This window comes from Papaver somniferum, chromosome 9, assembly GCF_003573695.1.
Source record: "Papaver somniferum cultivar HN1 chromosome 9, ASM357369v1, whole genome shotgun sequence".
In the NCBI taxonomy this organism is placed as follows: domain Eukaryota; kingdom Viridiplantae; phylum Streptophyta; class Magnoliopsida; order Ranunculales; family Papaveraceae; genus Papaver; species Papaver somniferum.
Genome location: NC_039366.1, coordinates 40,107,048 through 40,125,796, shown reverse-complemented (window position 1 = coordinate 40,125,796; position 18,749 = coordinate 40,107,048). Strand labels below are relative to the sequence as shown.

The 18,749-nt window shown below is 33.4% G+C and overlaps 1 long non-coding RNA gene across 1 annotated transcript; it reads right to left on the bottom strand.

The window, feature by feature from the left end:
* Window positions 1–14,146: 14,146 nt before the first annotated feature.
* Window positions 14,147–16,866, bottom strand: LOC113308501. Its single transcript, XR_003339830.1, has 4 exons — window positions 16,632–16,866; window positions 16,436–16,525; window positions 14,969–15,042; window positions 14,147–14,427 (listed from the first exon to the last, which is right to left on the bottom strand). It is a non-coding gene; the product is annotated as an uncharacterized LOC113308501 (long non-coding RNA).
* Window positions 16,867–18,749: the final 1,883 nt, after the last annotated feature.

The following is an 18,749-nucleotide window of genomic DNA, read 5'->3' as shown; positions in this document are numbered from 1 at the left end:
TTTCGACCATGGAAGTTAATACCTAAGAACCGTACCTGTAAAATGGATCTGGAACAGTATTGAATCCCACTACCACAACAAAGAATAACATTCACCAACAACTACCACAGTCGCAACAACAACAACACCACCACCCACCACCAGTCCAGGACCAAACACAAACCACCACCATTATTATCCATATTAATTCAATCAAAAGTTTTTAAAATCTAAAATTAGTTTCAGAAATTTCAGATCTGAAAATCAATCAATTAAACTTTCGATTGACTTACCTGTTCAATCGTTTATGAAGATGAATTCTTCAAATTATGAATCTCATAAAATTTTCTCTTTGATTTACAGTAAATTAAATCTTTCGATTTAGGTTTTTCATGCTATATCTATCTAAATCAAGTTAAACCTAATATACATTTTCTGATTGGTTTGTTGATGATCTTGTGGTTGTGGTGGTGGAGGTTGGATACCAGTGGAATCGATTGTTGTTGATTGTGAAGAAGAAGATGATGATGGTGGCGATGGAGATGGTGGTGGTGGTTGTGGCTCTGGTGCTTTTGGTTATGGCGGCGACTGAGATGGGGGTGGTAGCGGTGGAGATGGTGGTGGAGCGTTTCAATTTAGTTTTTTCTCTGAATGTGTTTATCTGGATGTTTGAAGAGAAAAAATTGAAGGTTAAAAGAGGTAGGGTATATGTGCAAAGAAGAAAAAAGGTTAATGGATCCCTGATGGGCTTTAGATTGGAAGGGGTATATTTATTGTATCATAAGGATAATTGTGAAGCCCGTCAAAACAAGGGACATTTATATAATTACCACAAATACATATGGATAAAATAACATTTTTCTTTGGATTGGTACATCCCCAGCAATTTGGCACCCCCGTTAGCAGCCTCAATTGTGACTACAATCAAGCTACCATAAAAATGAAGACAACATAATTACAACTTGGTCTGCTTTCATGATGATTACATAGAATCTACACTTTATCAGGGTTTAATTTGCAGAGAATTAATCAAATACCTCCATGTAATGAGCAAACTTTTGAACCACCATTGGTTACGACAAATAGCGGATCCAACTCAATGTGCACAAATTTAGAACCATTTGTTGATTTTACTGATTCGTAATCTGGATCTGACTTGACGTCTTAGTTCAGCTCAAATTAGATGTCAAACCGTTTATATTTAGTTTTATATTATTTGCTTCAATATCTGACTAAGTCCGCATTACTAACACAGAGATATTTGAATTTTGTACCTAAATCGATTCAAAAATGTTGGAACAATTGCCGAATTATTCCTGCACAATAAATAAAATCAAACACGAAACAAACAACGTTATGGCTGAGTCGCGGACTAGGTCGCTATCTTTAAGACGTTTCGCGGCTCTGCCCAAGATTGTGCAAGCAGTTCTTGAATGACGCGTCGTCCCCAGGATAAAACAGCCGAGATCAATCTCTTACACAATCACTCTTGCATGGTGAGAGGATGTGAAACTTGTACACTTCATTCTTGCTCAGAAACTCATTTAGAAAAATAAGAGATGTTCATACACTTATTTTTCTTTCTCTAAAATCCATTTCTTATGTAAACTCAAGTCATAAAAAAGAAAAACTCTCTCACTAAAAAAAGATTTCAACAACTCTCCAAGTTCTTTTTTTAACATCAAAACATAAAAGAAAAATCTCTCTTTTATTATTTTTCCAACCAAAATTCTAATTTATGGTCAAGAGTTTCAAAACAATTAAATGTTCATGAAAATTTTATTATGGTTGAGTTAACACCATTAAAAACCACAAAATGAAACTCTCAAAGTTATAATGGTGTAGTTGACACCATTAAAACTAAAAATATGAAACGGTCAAATTAATTATAACAAAAATTAATTTCTTTCAATAAAGGCTATAAAAAAAATATTGATTGGGAATATGTTTTGAAAATATATTCCCAACAATCCCCCACTTATATTTTTAAAACATTGAGCAAGAACGTACAGAGTTGTGCATAAGCAAAGGTGTCTCGCGACTTGAACCTTTACGTAGTGTTAATAAGCTCTCTTAAAATCTGACCATAGAGTGAACATAAGTCTTGAACTCTAGGAGATAAAAAGATTACTCAACACACACGACTATACTAGTGTAAAGTCTAAAGCCAGCACATTACGGCCCTGCGCTTGTATCCCAGTTTAATGAATGATCTAGAGAACTTCCCATATTCTCATAGAAAGCGGCCACACTTTCACATTCATACAGGTGAGTCTATCAAGAGTACTCCTGAATGTACCCCACTCTAAATAGAGATATAAACATCATTAAGAGTGTAAAATTTTAAAATTAAAAATTAAACTCAACCTTTACTCGTTTCAGGATGTCATGTCGTGGGATGAATTCTTCAAAAGCATGATTCTCGCATCTCCATATCACCTATGACTTCGTCTAGTCCCTTTTGAACCTATTTCTAGGTTGGGTATCCATCATAGATGACTCAATCTCAATGGGCATCAACCTCATCCCTAAGATGTATTCACATCTTCTTATCAATCCTTTCGTCAAAGGACTAATGGAAACTCGTTTCAGACACTATATAATCCATATTCTCATAAAATCAACTCTTATAGTTGTCGTTACATTCTCAATTCATGCAATAGCCGCGGTACTATCACATTGGATTAATATGTCTGTTCCTCTATCTATTAGAGGATCGAATCGCTTCATCCCTTAAAGGATTCAACTGAAAGGATGTCCAATCAGCTTCACAATATCCTTAAAGGATTGCGGTAACCATTTAGATAGTGTATTTCTAGGCGTATGGTGTGTTTGAAACACCTCATAACCTTCTCAATATTTTACCAATTTTCCATACTAGGATTGGCAAATCTGAATATAAAACCCCCACTATGGAAGCAATATATTACACCCCCACTACAATATATATATATATATATATATATATATATATATATATATATATATATATATATATAGTCAATCACGTAGCAAAGAAGCATACTGAGCTACCATACTCATGTCTAGTGCAATCACACACAATCTCAAAAGCATTAGAACTAAACCAAATGATTGAAAACTTGTTTACAGTCAGACTATATATATTTCTGTCTCTTTTAAAAAAATTTATTTTCATTGAAATGAAAATGATCCAAAGAAAGAAAAAATTCATTTCAAAAATATACACCATCTTCACTCAAGTCTTTCATGTCAAATAGCAAACTAAACATGTTCTCAATTTCATTTTCATCCTATAAGTTAGAATAAAAATTCAAAAAATCACTTATGCATACAAAACAAAGAGTATTGTGCATTTCACTTTCATCAATTCTGAAATCATTCGAATGAATCAAGTAAACAATTTTTATTTTATAAATTGTTTTAAAGTTGTTTTTCAGAATATAAAGGATAACTTATCTAACTTATATGATTTCTTTTATTATAGAAACTACACAGTTTTCCATGCTTGGTTTACATAGATTCTCATCCTTAACTTACACAAAAGTATATATTTCTACTTATGACTATAAAAAATCATACATTGTAGAAACAACATCAACAAAACAAGCATGTAAGTTATTTAGCGACATGAATGTAAGAGTCAACAATTTTTTGTTTGCTTGTTTAAAATCAATAGGCTCATAAAAACTTTTTGCCAAATATTTAATAGTTTGAAGAAGAAAGTTACTCTCTACAAGAAGTTATCTTTCAAATTATAAGCAACAAAATATTCATGACTAAAATTTAGTCTCACTATATATGCTTTTCTAGGTTCATTCTTAGTGAATTACTTGTCACCTTCATTTTTCTAGTTCCTCTAATTTAAATCAAATGTGTTAAAGCATAGGATATGGAACCCCCACTATTTTTGACTCAAACATGAATTTCAAAACAATATTCAAAGATCCCAAAAATTGTGAAAAACTAATAAACCAATTATCTAAACCCAAAACGTTTTGCACAATATAGAGAAAATTGCAAACAATTTTCTTGAAAGCCACATTGCTTAATATTCACTACTCAAAAATCATATTTGATATCAGGACAAGTTACTCGAAGCATCTTTATAAAATTCTCAAATATTTTATTTCATCTAATATCATTGCAAGTTGCGTAAGATTTGAAAATGTACATGCTTTTATGAGTTAGGTAAGATTATTACATACATGTTACTCAAAATTCACCAAGTTCATAAGAAAATATAACATGCTCATTTTATCACTAACTCGTTGAATTCTTAAAAGCATGACAAAAACTCATATTTCAATTATTCAAAATTCAATTCATGTTATGATTAAATTGTAATATTATATTCAAACATTTTATCCATAACCTATCATTTGTAGTAGTGCAATGATCAAATTCAACAAATTTCTAATCTCAATCTTGTTAATAACAAGATAGGAGGAAACTAGAATTCTTTCTCATTTCGGAAGTATGAACATCTTTAACAAGATTGTTCTACCCAAAGTAAACTTTGAGATCGTTCCAATAACGAAAATCCTAGTGATGTGAGTATATCTCAACACCACTTTCTTTCAAACGATTTGGTTCAAATTTTGAACCATAACCTATCAAAACAAACATGGTGTAAAACACCAATATATACCAACCTCTCACCGTATCCACAATTCACATTAACTTAGCTTGAAAAGCATTGTTAACAACATTTGATATCCTTGCAATGCCGTTCAAGAATAGCAAATAAATTCATAATCAATATTGTGTTCATTTCTTGGTGAGAGTTGATATTCACATTAGTTTTGACTAGGTTTCTAATTATTTCGGTTTTGGGTTTGTATATAATTCCATCTCATTAGTTCCAAACTTATATGAGTCACATGTTTATTGTCATACACAATAATTCTCAATATCTTGTTTCCCTAAAATTTATTCTAAGATTGAACAATCAATTTATTCAATTTAGAATGCCATTATTTGATCACTGCAATAACTACAAATAGTTCATCAAACATACCTCAATTGCTTTTAAAGCTCAATTGGTTATAAACCATTGTCCATTCCTTTCGCACCAACATAGAAATCAGCAAAAATGTTGCTCCACTCATTGATTAATCTCCCACAATTTTATTCATTGGAAAATAAAAATTTGCTCAAGTAAGTGAATTTTCACCTGTCATAATCATTCACATATGAGCATTTCAAACCAAAAAATAATTAAGGAATATGCACTCACATAATTACTTGAAAATCAACTAATATAGTACTCCAAGTTTCTCTTAGTTGTCAAACAAATATACAAAGTTATAGAACTATAACATCATACGTATACTTATAACGTTCTATTAAGCATATTATCAAACATATGGGGTGCATTAGTTTGATTGCTATCAATGGTATTATTTTTCATTACCAAAACAAGAGTATGAAGTATAAAATCAAAACATGATTTTTAATATAGTTTCTTACATTTCTAATCTCAAGTATCACGTCTACTATTTTGGACAAACATACACAACGATTTGAAATCACCACATCTCTCAAAATAAAAACCCAAATTGAAAACTTGAAAATGGGTTTTAAGATAAGTTCCTGATCTACAAGTTTCGTGTAATACACAGATTCAAATTTTCTACACAAAGATTAGGAAAAGAGGATTTAATAAGGATTAATTTTCTGCCCGTCAGAATTTTTCAGATACGTTATGTAGTTTTCTAAAATACTTTAAAAATACTTTCCAGACTCCAAAAATTCTGAAATTCGATATGGATGATTCTCATGATGTCTAATACACCCGGTTAAAATTTCAAGACCCAATTCAATTTCGTGTAGGAGATAAAAATAAGACTCTACAGCATGTTAAAAACATTCGTTTAACATCAACAAAATTTGTCTATGTCAACTGTTCACAAAGAGAAAATATTTAACCATGTTATTCCTAGTCCATCAATATTAGACATAAAATTAACTTTAGGTATAAGGTTACCTAAAATCTCAAGCATCATGTTCAATCGTTAAAGAAAAAATATTCTGGTTATAATTCTATCAAACAAAATAAAACAATGATACTTATCGCGTTTGAGAAATTGTTTTCTTTTGGTATCCATGGCAGAATAAAACGTCTTAAAATTGTTGGAAAAATTGCCGAATTATGCCTGCACAACAAATAAAATCAAACACGAAACAAACAACGTTATGGCTGAGTCGCGGACTAGGTTGCTATCTTTAAGACGTTTCGCGGTTCTGCCCAAGATTGTGCAAGCAATTTTTTCAATGGCGCGTCGTCCCCAGGATAAAACAGCCGAGATCAATCTCTTACACAATCACTCTTGCACGGTGAGAGGATGTGAAAATTGTACACTTCATTCTTGCTCAGAAACTCATTTAGAAAAATAAGAGATGTTCACACACTTATTTTTCTTTCTCTAAAATTCGTTTCTTATGTAAACTCAAGTCATAAAAAACAAAAAACTCTCTCACTAAAAAAAGATTTCAACAACTCTCCAAGTTCTTTTTTTAACATCAAAACATAAAAGAAAAATCTCTCTCTTATTATTTTTCCAACCAAAATTCTGATTTATGGTCAAGAGTTTCAAAACAATTAAATGTTCATGAAAATGTTATTATAGTTGAGTTAACACCATTAAAAACCACAAAATGAAACTCTCAAAGTTATAATGGTGTAGTTAACACCATTAAAACTAAAAATATGAAACGGTCAAATTAATTATAACAAAAATTAATTTCTTTCAATAAAGACTATAAAAAAGTATTGATTGGGAATAAATTTATGTTTTGAAAATATATTCCCAACAAAAAATATTTCATAACCCTATCATTTAACAACTGTTGAGTCAATATAATAAGTCACACTCAAATTAATCGGAAAAAAATAAACATCCTAGTAAGACATTCAATCGGAGGAACTGAGTTAAGAAAAAGATAGACAAACCTTTTCAAATAAGAAAAAAAAATATCCTAAAATCAAAATAAATAAATGGATAAGAAAATGATTAAAAGTTAACCTACTTAATCAAAATGGCATGAGCTCAAGAAAATTAAAATTATTTGTTGATTTTGAATTTGTTCTGCGTATGTACTCCGTGATATGTTTTTTTTCTCTTACAAATTTCTAAACACTGATAGACTCATCCAACAAAATTAAAAAGAGATTCTAGTATTAATCCGAGAGAGATGGTCTGAAAAAATTGCTAGAGTTGATGTGGAAAAACAGTTAAACAAAGTTGCTTCAATAAAGAAAAATTATTATCGAATAATTATAATAATAATAATAACATGGAAGGTAGAGTTAGTTTGCCCCCTTGTGACACAATCTCAGCCCCCATCCGCTTCGGCTCCCTTGGCTAGGTTACCCATGAGGCTCGCTGGTAGGCTAACACAACAACCTGTTCAATTAATGTAGTAGTATGTCGTTGGAGCTTAACTTAGCTTATAATAATAATAACTAATGTAATACTCTTTAGCCAATAATAAAAAGATAAAAAAAAATAAAAAATTATAGGTACTGAAAACATTGAAGATTCCAATGTTGCAGAGTGATAGGCTTGCTACAACAGTAACAACACCCTCATCTTTAAAGGTTTTTGCTATTAGTTGAATTTCATGTTCTCCAGGTATCATCAATTTCCTCCATCATCTCAGCTTAATTTCAGGTCTCGAATTGATTTTTAGTATTTTTAGTGTCAAGGTAAGTAAAACCAAGAAACTAGACGAAAGTGAAATTTAAAATGTGTGTGACCGTTTGAATTTCCTTTGATACAAATAATACAAAATTGTAGATGGATCAACTTGTTAGTGTTTTCTTTCTCACAAAAACTGCATTCCTTCCAAGCAAAGTTACCACCACACAAGGATAAAGTTTCTTTTTAGTTAACTGATTTCGTGTCATTCCGATCAAGACATTTTTTCCAAGTTCCCTCGGTATCACCCCCTTCAAACCATTTTCAACAGCAGGATATAATCCGAGCTGCAGTGTACGCACCTATAACCTATTGTATGATCCAGTTTTATAAAACTCACGTATCAAGTCGATCAATTCATAGGAGAGGAAAAGCCTTAACGTTTGATTCACCCGTTGTGGCCAGTAAGAAAAATACTACCTCAGCCGGTTTTGTGCCCATACACACTCAGTATTATCGGTTGGTAATAGCACAATAGTTGTGCATTATTGGCAACATGGCATAGGCCAGAAATTCGGTGGCGCATTCAGAGTTGCATCTAGGTAAAGGAATGTGCCAACCATAGTTTGGACATGGCCAAACGTGCGAGATCAGCATCAACAGATGCCAAATGAGTTTGACATATAGCCTTTATGCATATTGCATGCAGGAATGCAAGCAAGACTTGCATTAGCACACATCATTATGGGAATGATGCACAACTCTTATGGTAATACTTTGGCTGGTGAAAGTTATCATGGTGTAGCAAGGCTAGATGACATGTGCCAGACACATGACATTCACAGTTAAAAGGCTAGGAACTGGTTGTTTGGCTTTAGGAGAGTAGTTTCGGAAAGTTGTCAGGGTTTGGAAACTGCCTTGTAAAGTAAGTCTGTAACTGCTAGTCAGTTACTTGTCTATAGCTTTTGTAAGGCTATATAAGATTGATCTTGTGATGGGTTGGGTATCAGGAACAAGAAGAGTTTGTGTAACCCTAAGTGTGAAGTAATTGTTAGAGCATTGCTAGGTTGTACCCACTAGCGTTGGTATGTCAAGTTAGTTGTCAATTTTAGTTGCCAAAATGCATTCTTGATTTAGTTTACTAAAGATAGTTTCAGACTAGATTAAGACTAAGAAGTAGAATCGAAGCTATTCTTAAAGGATGAAGTTTGAAGATTACAAGAAGACATCAACAATGACTTCATAAACAAAGGTATGTGGTAATCGATTTCATTTAGATTCTTGTTCAATTCTACCTTTCTAATCTATCGAACCAAATACTCACTTTATGGAACAATTCCTATGACGGAAAATGTACATTTATGTATATATACTTGAGGTTATTTGAGCCACGACTTTTGTGACAATAACCTTTATCCCTGGAAAGGTTCTCATGTTATAGTGAATGAGCTTACGAATTCAACGAGCCAAGAATCACTCAATTCCGAGTTATAACGATGAAGTTTTGAGTGATTTATTAAAGTAACAGTTATAAGTGTTGGTGTAACTGTTACAATTCGTTAATAGGAAACAATCCATTGACTGCTTGTTACGGTTAACGGACTTGGGCCCAATTATGTGAGTAGAAGTCTTTTTTAGTTAAGTTGGTGATGTTTCCTTATCTATGCAAGATGGTTATTAATCCAAACATATTTGATTACCATATTAAAGTGTCTGTGATAAATTTTAATTCCTGCCTAAGTTAAAATGTGATTTATTCACATAAATACAATATTTGCTAATTAATTATTTATTTAAATATTTTGGCAAGAGTTGTAACTTAGGAAAAACTCCCAAAATTAGGAGAGTCTTGAAAAAGGAAAATAGATTTACGTAGCTTTCAACTTACCTTTCACTATAAATAAAGGTTTCATGAGTTCTACACGTTTTCATCCGCTTTTGGAAAATTGGTGTAAGCTTCATAAGGTTGTTTTCCATGTCTTCTGTTCCTGGTGAACAAGAGTGAGATAAAAGTCTTTGTATTGGGGATCACAAAGCCGAGTTGGATTTAATCTTCGTGATTGATTATACAACTTGTAATCTAGGTTTTTCACCTCTTGTCTATTCTAAGGTTTTCTCTTATGATATAAAATCATTCAAGAGTTGTTGATCATAGACCCTAGGTTTTGATAGATTTCAGTTTTCGATCGTATACCAACACTTGTTAGTCGAAATCGGAAGTTAGAAAGAAAATTTCAATTAAGGTATCTCATAAAAATTCTTAAGAAGTTTTAAACACGATATCTCTAGATTTATTCTAGTTGTTCTTGTTGTAGAATCATTAGGTTTCTCTTCCTATTTTTTAAAGAGTATAATAATCCCTAATCTACAAGTTTGTTTTGATATTACTTTTACCTAGTAATTGTTTTTTCTCAAAACAAACACAAGATTTCCAAAACTTTGATTTACATCTAAAGGGAAATCGATTCGGTGTTTTGTGAAAACAAAAGATCGAAAAATATCAACCGTGTTGTTGTATCTTCTAAAGAGAGCCTTGGGTTCTGCTAGAATATTTACGAGAAGAATTCCTAAAGAGAATCGGTGTTCTACTAGGAGTTCTATAAGTGCTTGAATACATCTGAAGCAGGTATTACATCTAGTCCGAATAGCTAGTAGGTAATTGGTGTTACAGCTTATAATCAGGGTGTGTTTATTCTGGACTAGGTCCCAGGGTTTTTCTGCATTTACGGTTTCCTTGTTAACAAAATTTCTAGTGTTTGTGTTATTTCTTTTTCCGCATTATATTTTATTTATATAATTGAAATAATACAGGTTGTATGTTAATCAATCATAGTTGTTAAATCCGACCTTGTTTGTTGGATAAGACTTGATTGATCTTGAACACTTGATTTTGTTATTTTCACATTGTTAGACCGGTCCGGACTAACCCTGTTTCAAGTGGACACCTTGTTGAAATATTCTTTTAGTGATTGTTGCTTAAAGAGGTTTATACACGGTGGATATTGAATAGGTTGTGATTAACACAAAAGATTTTGGTTCAAGAACTTCACACTAAAATCAGGTTTCCGAACTTGCTTCTGTTTAACCATTGATTGTGTTGAGTAAGAGATAAACTCTTTAGTATTATTCTTTGAATGAGTATTCACTCTCGGAATATTATTGAGGTTTAGTCCATACAGATTTCCAAACGAAATATTGGGTGTGGTGTTACACCCCCGCTTTTTCAATTGGTATCAGAGCAGTCAAACACGCTAAGACCTTATAAATCTGTGTTTAAAACAATCTGATTATTGTGGACAGAAGTGCTATCTCTATAAACGTACCGCCAGCCTTCGATGACACAAACTATTTATGGTGGAAAATTGCTATGCGTGCTTTTATACAAGCGCGATATTTTCAATCTTGGGTTCGTATTATTAATGGCTATAATCCTCCATTAGTTACAGTAGACGGTGTAACTGTTGCAAAGGATATTAGTGATTATAATGATCTTGAGAATTTTGCTGCAAAGCAAAATTCTGAAGGATTAAATGCTATCATCCATGCCATTACCCCATATCTTCAGCACCATGTGACTACGTGTAATAAGTCTAAAGATGCTTAGGATATCTTAGAAACCGTATTCGAAGGGAATGCCGCAGAGAAAGAAGCAAGGCTTCAAAATCTAACTTCTGACTGGGAAAACCTTCGCATGTCTGATGATGAAACCTTTGATGAGTTTAACCAAAGACTTTCTCAAATAGTTAACTCCTCATATTCGTTAGGAATAACTATTCTGGAGAAAGTTATTGTGTGCAAAATTCTCAGGTCTCTACCATCAAGAGACGATTCTAAGAAACATGCCATTGAAAAAGCAAACGATCTTTTTACACTCTCCATAAATACTATTGTTGGAAAGTTAAAGATCTTTGATAATGAACACGCGTCTAGAAAAGAGGTGATTTCTCCTAAAGCTGCAAACAATTCTGAATCCTCTAAGGATAAATCTGGTTCGCTAGATACTAAGGATATTACTCCACGACAATTTAGAAAATTCTTGAGAGACAAGAAAAAGAGTTTTTCTAAAGTTACAATCTCCTAATGATGATGTACAATGCTTTAACTGTCGTGGTTTTGAGCACCTTTCTTCAGTATGTCCTAGCTGGAGCCGTAGACAATCGGCATGTGCAACAACTTTGCCTACTCTTGATGATGGACCTGAATATTATGATCACCAAGAGTACGCAGGAGAGGTCGTATTAGCTTCTGGAAAATTCTTTCAAATACTGATTCTGACGAAGAAGTGTTCCATGTAGATCCAGTTGTTAATAATCTTCTTAAAGAATGTCATCAGAAACTCTCGGAAGCTGAAAGCACCATTTTCAGTGAGAAAGTTAAATATGACAGACTTCGTAGTCGGAATAAAGACTTGCAAGACCAACTTGATTCTATTGGTCAAGAGATTATCTCAATGAAATACGAATGCTTAAAGAAGAAATTGCCGGAAGTCGAGATCGGGAAATTACTCTTTAAGCAAAGCTAGATAACTTGGAGAACATTGAGATGAACTTGTTATTTGATTCGGAACGAGAATATCTCAAAGTTCAATGTGAATCATCCAAGAATGATCTAGTTATTGCGCTCGAAAAGGTCAAAAGGTTGGAAGAAGAAAACTCGAGCTTAAAAGAGAGTTTGTCTAGAAATAGCAGCTCACAAAAGTTAACCTCGATATTGGGAGCATGTAGAATTCATCGTGATACACGAGGATTGGGCTATGAAGGAATAGACGCACCTGGTATTTTCAAAGAGTTAAAATTTGTCAAAGCTAAACATTCTTCAAAACCAAAACCTTCCACGGTTGACAAAAGTGAAGTATCTCTACCAACTGACGATGACGAAAAGAGGAAATTCTGTCAAGCTCCAAATCAAACACATACACATTCAGGTAACACTAAACATAACTTTTTCCATTCTACTAAACATTGCTTTTATTGTGGAAAACCAGATCACTTGCAAAGGAATTGTAGATTTCTTAAGCGACATAAATCCAGATCTGATTCTGTTAAGATGACAAGATCTGATGTTCCAAACAGGAGAAAAACTTAGTCTCATAATATCAGTTCTTCTATTATTCCCCCCAAGAAGTTTCATAATTATATTGGGGAGAAAAAGAAATACGTTGCTCCAAAACCTGCTAAGAAATGGGTACCAAAGAAGATCAATAAAGCGACAAGTACTATTAAAAAGGATCTCCCAGACAAGAGCTCGACAAGAGATAACGTCTTAAAAAGGTATGGAACAGTTACTGAAAGTTTCAAGGAAGTTGTTAAATTCCTATGCATGATTTTATTTGGTACCCATTTCTTTGATGAGTAAGATTTTGTTTCGAATACCTGTGATGAGCAAGATTTTGTTCACCTCAACGTAACCTGATTGTGTTGGAAGTGCATCCTCACCAAGAAGCGCTTGTAAATGCGGTGAGGATTGCAAAAGAATTGGGGCGCACATATTATGCTGTGTAATTTTTGAATATGTGGAATAATTTATTGTTTCGAGCTGAGTTTAACTCGCTTACATATTTCTCGAAATATGTGTTGGTAAGCTTTCACTTTGGCCAAGTTCATCTTAACTCGTGACGAAATTCATGTTGATTATTTCAATCTCTTGAAAATCGCTTTGATGAAAAATAGTGTGTGAATAACCTCTATATAACATCCTCTAAGATTGTTTCAATAATTGAAATGAGAGTTTAGAACATATAACCTTGAATGGACATAAACATTGTATGTGAACTCATACTTGTGTAGGTCCAAAATCCTTGAACTAAAGTATGCATACTTTACTGGTTCAGGATGTCCGGAAGCTAAGTCCGCGTAGAGCCGGAAGTTCACATCCCGTGAATTTCTGCTGGAGTTTGTGAACTGAAAACAAACTTAATCCGGGTACTTAAGTATGCGTACCGGTATGCATACTTGAGTGGGTTATTTTCTAAAAACGGTTTATTCGTGAACTAAGACATATATAAATTAAGGAATGTTATCTTTGCAAACCGTGGCTATAATGTTCATGAATCGGTTCGAGTGAATCAAAATTGTTTTTGCTTCGATTGTGTCTTATATACTTCTATGAGATCTAAGCAATTGAACAACTCTCTAACTAGTTCTTTTGAGTCATTTGAACTAGTTATGGTGAAGATGAATAAGGTTTGATATGAAAGTGCTCATATGGCTAAATACCAAGTGTATGATTCTTAATTACCTAACTTGATTTGTGATTGAAATTCTTAAGTATAACAGGTTAGAAGCAATAATCAAAGCCATTGGATGTTGGTTTTTATTGTCAAAGAAACTTTTTCGTATATACACTTATGGTAACCATTCTTAGTGTAAATCCTTGTGGAAAGGGTTATTCTTCCTTCTGAGTATATCAATTCTTGTTTATACAAGTTTGTATCTTAGAAAAGATGATCACAATACTTGATCTTTGCAGCGCCCCATTTCCTAAAGACAGAAATTAGGATACCAAAACCAAAATTATGTTACACTGAGCTAAACAAATCCGAGGCGAACCAAGACATAAACTAGGCTTATCATAATATAGATAACCATCTAATTTACATGTGTTTTGTTTGGTGATATATACACACTATACATACATTCAGCAAAATAGGGTTTACTTACAAACAAGAAACTCAAAGAAAACATCTTCATAAAGATACATGAACTGTACAGTACTATTGAGACCAACAACGACCTCACACGAACATAAGTTAAGACCACTTAATCGACCCAAATGTCTATTTCTTCCTCAGCCGCGTCAACACCACTTACACCAAAGCTACCTATCACTAAAAGGAGGTGGAAAGAGTGAGCTAAACAATCCCAATGGATACTTACACTACTCAAACATAATCATCAAAGTTGAATTTTAAGAATGCAAGATTTCTTTAAACGATAATACACAACCAATTCACTGGAATAAACATGCCAGTAATCTGAACATCAAAAGAAAGCAGCACACGCAAGTACAGACATGTATATTGATCTACTCCTTCATCAATCAATGTATAATATTTGTGCTAACCACACTCATTAGCTATTGATGTCACCAAGACCATGATGACCCACTCTAAGCAATAAAAGTTGAATGTAAGTAGTTATAAAAAGAAGGAGCAGTGTTCTATATACCACAAAAAGGAAATTCTTATTTCCCACACAATCACAGAGGCAAAACAAGCACAATTCAGGTCATTTCCAAGTGATGGAAAGACTCACAGAATCTACAAAGTATTCGAGATCAAGGACTAACAATGCGTGAATTTGTTAAAGTGCATAAACATAATTTTGCAAAGCCATCAATGGTTATGAAAGAGTGATGCAAGTTCCCACCTCAACCGCTACTCAAACCTCAAACTTCGCAATCCGCCAACTGAAATCAGAGACACCTATTCAAACATTACAACCTGCACAAAGAAGTGTGGTTAAAACTCACTTCAGTTTCAACCTCTAACACCCTGGTAAACAGCGCGAGGGTCTAAGTTTTAGAGTTCACAAAACGTTCATCTTCGATTCAAATTAAACAATCAATAACTCCATAGAAAGATGACAATCTCCCCTACAACATTCATTAAGACATCGTGAACTAAATCGGTTTCTAGCATACCTAGAAAGGTCCATAAAGACGCCTACTCACCGCAGTTACCAGCCATTATCAGTTTTCATAATAAGCTCTAAAACCAAGCAAAATAAGTCTCTACATATTGATATTCCAATATACTATAAACTCTAGGTAAGAACCAACATTTCAACATATAGAAATGATTTTTGTGTTCTCCAAACAATAACAGTAGAAACTATGGCTAAATCAAGTTGCAAGTGTCAAATTTTCTTTAAAGTAGAACTGCCAAGATAGTGAACTGCAAGACACACAAGATGGCATAATCAAAGCTTATAACTGTATTAGGAACAAAGAATACCATGCTGTAATTGTTGTCTCAAGCATCTAAAACTTATCAGTAGGAGTTCTGGGCTAAATCAAGTCGCAAAAGCATCAAATTTACTGGAACCAGGACTGGCTGGTGCGTTGGGAGGCAATGACTGAGTTAGATATAACTCACAATACAGAGTTCATAAAGGAAAACTTGATATCACATTATAATGTCTTTCAGAGAACTAACTTTTAAACCAACGTATAAAAACAATTCCTGAGTTATAACCTAAGAACTAAGGCTAATACAAGCTGTATATCTTCAATTCCCTTGGAAATAGAGCTGCCTAGCGCAGGACAGTTGCTACACAAGCTGGCACACTTCAAAGCGCATAATCTTAACAGCAACATTTAATGACATGCTGAAAATTTGTTCAAAAGCTAACAGATAAACAACAGTAGAAGTCTTAAGCTAGGTTAAGAGACATATAAGTCAGAATCTCTGAAAAGTAGAGTTGGTCACAGATGTTGAACATCAATACTGAAATAGGCATATCTCACACTAAATAGTTCCGAACATGACTCTCAATATCACATATGATTCGTCTTTCGAAGGATTACAATCTGTGAAAAACAACCTCAACCCAAAATACTATCTAAAGTGTCCAGAATCAGACCGTCGCAGGGCAACATGTGAAACTTCTGAAATGCTGAGGTTTGTGTCAATTCACATAATTCTCGTATGGAGTCTAGCATTTACGGTGAATAATGAGATCAGAACACACTTAACTCCAACTCTAGCAGATTTCCACCCTAAACATGATTCAGCAGTAAGAGATTAAGAACAAGAAAATAAAATAACAACATAACTGGTTTCAAACAAAAACCCTAAGATTCAGATGCTCCACAGATTCATAAAATTCACTAACCTCCTCCCTATATCGAATTCCAATTCTATCATGCTTCACTACCAGGCATAGTTGAAACCAAAACCCAATGAAACCCTAAGTTCTTCATACCTAATTTGGTAGCAAAATTGACAACAGTAGAGTTATTGATTCATTGGAGAAGAAATTATATAAATTCAATTGATCGGAACAAGGAGAAATAAGGTTGAAATCGTACCTTTAATCATCAATCAAGAACAAAGAAAACCCCTCTTTAATTACTTCCAAATCTCCATGAAATCAGTAGATAAGAGTATGAAATTCACCACCTTCAATCATTCCAGATGTAACTAGAGGTTGGGTACGAATTTTCTAGCCTTTTGGTTGAATTCCTTTTCATGTAAATCTCTCGTCGATTTCTCTCTGAGAATTTTCTTATGACCAATTACTAAAAACCCAGATGGATAAGCCTTAAGAATTTCTATCACAACTCAATTCCAAACATACCCCTAGCAGAAAGTATTAAACACAAGCATGACAAGGACCCTAGCTGTCAAAGTGGTAGACTGCCACACTACTAGCTAAAAGTAAACTAATTCCAAATCATCTGATTTGCACAAACTTAACTTGTTATTATGCTAATTCAAAACCACAAATACCAGGCATAAAAGTATTTAAAAGTCAATAATCCAAATATAATTAACGGGTTTCTACAATCTTCATGATTGCATATTGTGTATTGTTACCATGAGATAGTTCTATTTTTTTAGTAACACGATCTCATGAGAGACTTTCAGTGATTGGTCTTTAACCCGTATTTCCTTGTGGGATTTCTAAAATCCAATATATAAATCCTTCTTCCTGGGGAAAGGTCACTCTTGTTGTTCTTTCGGGAATGACATTTTATGGGGGAGAGTTCTTAATTGAACTTGTGCTTAATTGCCAAATCTTTGTGGGGAGTGCGGCTGTGGAACATGTAGGGGTTAACTTGTATATTAATAAACTCCTTGATGAAGTCACTAAGTTTCGACTCTGTGATATCATCTAAAGTAAAGTTGATTTGTTCTATTTTGGTCATGAAGTACCTCTATGAAAATTTCATGACGATCCCACTAGTTTTCGTACCTTTGCCAATTTATATTGACAAAAGGGGGGATAATTAATGTGTAGTTCACACTACAAATACATATGGATTACGGATCATTATGTAAGGGGGAGTGGTTTTCATTGTGAGATGAAGTATTGACTAGGGAGAGTGATACATATCACTGTAGTATTATTGTCAAAGTTGTGATACAGTTGAACTTTGATATTGTGTAATAATACTATGATGGATCTTCAACAAGTACATGATGAACACACGCATATTTGAAGAACCAAGGAAATCAAGCATGTCAGATTCTGGAGTTGTAATGCTTTTAACAAGTACAATCCATATGTAAAATAGTTTTGTCACTAAAATTGACAAAGAGGGAGATTGTTAGACCATTGCTCGGTTGAACCCACTAGCGTTGGTATGTCAAGTTAATTGTCAATTTTAGTTGCCAAAATGCATTCTTGATTTAATTTACTAAAGATAGTTTCAGACTAGATTAAGACTAAGAAATAGAATCGAAGCTATTCTTGAAGGATGCAGCTTGAAGATTACAAGAAGACATCAACAAGGACTTCATCAACAAAGGTATGTGGTAATTGATTTCATTTGGATTCTTGTTCAATTCTACCTTTCTAATCTATCGAAACAAATACTCACTTTATGGAACAATTCCTATGACGGTAGATGTACATTTATGTATATATACTCGAGGTTATTTGAGCCACGACTTTTGTGACAATAACCTTTATCCTGGAAAGGTTCTAATTTTATAGTGAATGAGCTTACAAATTCAACGAGCCAAGAATCACTCAATTCCGAGTTATAACGATGAAGTTATGAGTGATTTATTAAAGTAATAGTTATAAGTGTTGATGTAACTGTTACAGTTCGTTAATAGGAAACAATCCATGGATTGCTTGTAACGGTTCACGGACTTGGGCCCAATTACGTGACTAGAAGTCTTTTTTAATCAAATTGGTGATGTTTCCTTATCTAGGCAAGATGGATACTAATCCAAACATATTTGATTACCATATTAAAGTGTTTGTGATAACTTTTAATTCCTGCATAAGTTAAAATATGATTTATTCACATAAATACAATATTTGCTAATTAGTTATTTATTTAATTATTTTGGCAAGAGTTGTAACTTAGGAAAGACTCCCAAAATTAGGAGAGTCTTGAAAAAGGAAAATAGCTTTGCGTAGCTTTCAAGTTACCTTTCACTATAAATAAAGGGTTCATGAGTGCTAACATTTT